Below are 3,974 nucleotides of genomic sequence, written 5' to 3' on the forward strand. Positions count from 1 at the left end.
ATATTCTGTGTATTCATCTCCCCTCTCCCCCCAAACTCCTGGCAACCATTGATCTTTTTATTGTCTCCATAGTTTTGCTTTTCCAGAATGGCATATAGTTGGAATCTATTTTTCTTTTTTTCCTTGAAGAGAGAGGTTCAAAGCCTTTATGTCTGTAAGACCACTCATGGCCCACACATGCGTGGACCGGACAGGCTCTAGGTGGCAAACTCCGCCACTAAATACTGTAGCTTTTCTTCCAAAATTGAGCCCTGTCCCACTGGTCCTACCCAGCAGCCATGTGGAGGTACAGGGGGACATGTTGGGTATTTGTTCATAGGAAGGCCACAAGTTTTGTGCCCCTTGTCACAATGAACCCAGATTCCTGTTGGGTGTGCTGTAAATAGAGGAGCCATTTCTTCAGGCCCCCTGCTCTGAGCACACCCCAGAAACTTTTTTAAAAAGGCAGCTACAGCCACAAAAAGAATGAAATTTGCCCTTGCAGCAACATGGATGTAACTTATATGTGGAATCTAAAAAAATACTAATGAATCTATATATAAAACAGAAAACAGACCCATAGACATAAAAAACAAGCTTATGGCTACCAAAGAGGAAAGGGGGAAGGGGAGGGATAAACTAGAAGTTTGGGATTAGCAGATACACACTACTATCTATAAAATAGATAAACAACAAGGTACTACTGTATAGCACAGGGAACTACATTCAGTATCCTGTAATAACCTATAATGGAAAATAATCTGAAAAAATATATATATATAACTGAATCACTTTGCTGTATACCTGAAACTAACACAATGTTGTAAATCGGCTATACTTCAATTTTTAAAAAAGGCAGCTACAATTCTAGACTTCTAGATGGAGTCTAGAATGGAGATTGGGATCATTCTTTATAGCAGGCATCTCCTTTGCTTCCAAAATAAACATGAGTGTTATCAAATAGTCATCTTTCTGCAACAACAGGGGGGAGGATAAATCATTAACTTTTTCATGGCTTTGAACTTGCAGTTCCCATTTGCATCTTAAGTTCACTAGTTCTGTTAGAGTGGGCCATTAATAAGGTACAAATAGTTATGAGTTCAAATGGCTAACCTGTTTATCTTTAATTGCTTGAATGGGCAGAAATGCACAAGGAAAAATGACGTGACGTAAGAATAGCATGTTATTAAAAAGTGAAGTGCCTCCATATACAGACATGTATTTTATGGGTTTTTTTATAGCACTGCATAGAATTTGGCATAGGACTTTGGATACAGAAGTCATTTGGCAATTCTCAACCTTGGCTGCACAGTGGAATTATCTGGGGAATTTTTTTTAAATGCTGATGCTTGGGTCTCTACCTCCAAATTTGGATTTAATTGGACTGTGGTGCAGCCTGAGATCTTTAAAAGCACCCCAGGTGATTCTAATGTGTGACCAAGGAGAAGAACTGATCTAGAGTCCTCTGTTTTTAGATAATCATAGTAACATCTTAAGAGAAGCCACAGAGCAGAGGTGACTCAGCTTGGGAAGGTGGCAACCTAGGAAGGCAACATGATCAGTAGAAGTCATCTATCCCATAGAATTTTCCTTTCATGCCACTTAATATTTTTATATTGAATTATAGTTATTTATATTCATATTTTCTTCCTTGTTAGACTGCAGACTCCTGAAGCACAGGATTTTTTTTAACATGTTTATTGCAGTATAATTGCTTTACAATGGTGTGTTAGTTTCTACTTTATAACAAAGTGAATCAGCTATACATATACATATATCTCCATATCTCTTCCCTCTTGCATCTCCCTCCCTCACACCCTCCCTATCCCGCCCCTCTAGGTGGTCACAAAGCACCGAGCTGATCTCCCTGTGCTATGCGGCTGCTTCCCACTAGCTATCTATTTTACATTTGGTAGTGTATATATGTCCATGCCACTCTCTCACTTTGTCCCAGGTTACCCTTCCCCCTCCCTGTCTCCTCAAGTCCATTCTCTAGTAGGTCTGCGTCTTTATTCCCATCTTGCCCCTAGGTTCTTCATGACCATTTTTTTTTAAGATACCATATATATGTGTTAGCATATGGTATTTGTTTTTCTCTTTCTGACTTACTTCACTCTGTATGACAGACTCTAGGTCCATCCACCTCACTACAAATAACTCAATTTCGTTTCTTTTTATGGCTGGGTAATATTCCATTGTATATATGTACCACATCTTCTTTATCCATTCATCTCTCAATGGACACTTAGGTTGCTTCCATGTCCTGGCTATTGTAAATAGAGCTGCAATGAACATTGTGGTACATGACTCTTTTAGAATTATGGTTTTCTCAGGGTATATGCCCAGTAGTGGGATTGCTGGGTCGTATGGTAGTTATATTTCTAGTTTTTTAAGGAACCTCCATACTGTTCTCCATAGTGGCTGTATCAATTTACATTCCCACCAACAGTGCAAGAGGGTTCCCTTTTCTCCACACCCTCTCCAGCATTTATGGTTTGTAGATTTTTTGATGATGGCCATTCTGACTGGTGTGAGATGATATCTCACTGTAGTTTTGATTTGAATTTCTCTAATGATTAATGACGTTGAGCATCCTTTCATGTGTTTGTTCACAATCTGTATATCTTCTTTGGAGAAATGTCTATTTAGGTCTTCTGTCCATTTTTGGATTGGGTTGTTTGTTTTTTTGATACTGAGCTGCATGAGCTGCTTGTAAATTTTGGAGATTAATCCTTTGTCAGTTGCTTCATTTGCAAATATTTTCTCCCATTCTGAGGGTTGTCTTTTCGTCTTGTTTATGGTTTCCTTTGCTGTGCAAAAGCTTTTAAGTTTCATTAGGTCCCACTTGTTTTTTTTGTTTTTATTTCCATTTCTCTAGGGGGTGGGTCAAAAAGGATCTTGCTGTGATTTATGTCATAGAGTGTTCTGCCTATGTTTTCCTCTAAGAGTTTGATAGTGTCTGGCCTTACATTTAGGTCTTTAATCCATTTTGAGTTTATTTTTGTGTATGGTGTTAGGAAGTGTTCTAATTTCATTCTTTTACATGTAGCTGTCCAGTTTTCCCAGCACCACTTATCGAAGAGGCTGTCTTTTCTCCATTGTATATTCTTGCCTCCTTTATCAAAGATAAGGTGACCATATGTGCGTGGGTTTATCTCTGGGCTTTCTATCCTGTTCCATTGATCTATGTTTCTGTTTTTGTGCCAGTACCATACTGTCTAGATTACTGTAGCTTTGTAGTATAGTCTGATGTCAGGGAGCCTGATTCCTCCAGCTCCATTTTTCTTTCTCAAGATTGCTTTGGCTATTCGGGGTCTTTTATGTTTCCATACAAATTGTGAAATTTTTTGTTCTAGTTCTGTGAAAAATAGCAGTGGTAGTTTGATAGGGATTGCACTGAATCTGTAGATTGCTTTGTGTAGTATAGTCATTTTCACAATATTGATTCTTCCAATCCAAGAACATGGTATATCTCTCCATCTATTTGTATCATCTTTAATTTCTTTCATCAGTGTCTTATAGTTTTCTGCATACTGGTCTTTTGTCTACTTAGGTAGGTTTATTCCTAGGTATGTTATTATTTTTGTTGCAATGGAAAATGGGAGTGTTTTCTTAATTTCACTTTCAGATTTTTCATCATTAGTGTATAGGAATGCAAGAGATTTCTGTGCATTGGTTTTGTATCCTGCTACTTTACCAAATTCATTGATTAGCTCTAGTAGTTTTCTGGTAGCATCTTTAGGATTCTCTATGTATAGTATCATGTCATTTGCAAACAGTGACAGTTTTACTTCTTTTCCAATTTGGATTCCTTTTATTTCTTTTTCTTCTCTGATTGCTGTGGCTAAAACTTCCAAAACTATGTTGAATAATAGTGGTGAGAGTGGGCAACCTTGTCTTGTTCCTGATCTTAGTGGAAATGGTTTCAGTTTTTCACCATTGAGGACGATGTTGGCTGTGGGTTTGTCGTATATGGCCTTTATTATGTTGAGGTA

General features: G+C 37.9%; 1 non-coding gene across 1 annotated transcript; it reads right to left on the minus strand.

Moving 5' to 3' along the window:
- Window positions 1-296: 296 nt before the first annotated feature.
- Window positions 297-426, minus strand: LOC118889339. The gene has a single exon (XR_005018479.1). It is a non-coding gene; the product is annotated as a small nucleolar RNA SNORA11 (small nucleolar RNA).
- Window positions 427-3,974: the final 3,548 nt, after the last annotated feature.

Source organism: Balaenoptera musculus, chromosome X, assembly GCF_009873245.2.
Source record: "Balaenoptera musculus isolate JJ_BM4_2016_0621 chromosome X, mBalMus1.pri.v3, whole genome shotgun sequence".
NCBI classification, from domain to species: domain Eukaryota; kingdom Metazoa; phylum Chordata; class Mammalia; order Artiodactyla; family Balaenopteridae; genus Balaenoptera; species Balaenoptera musculus.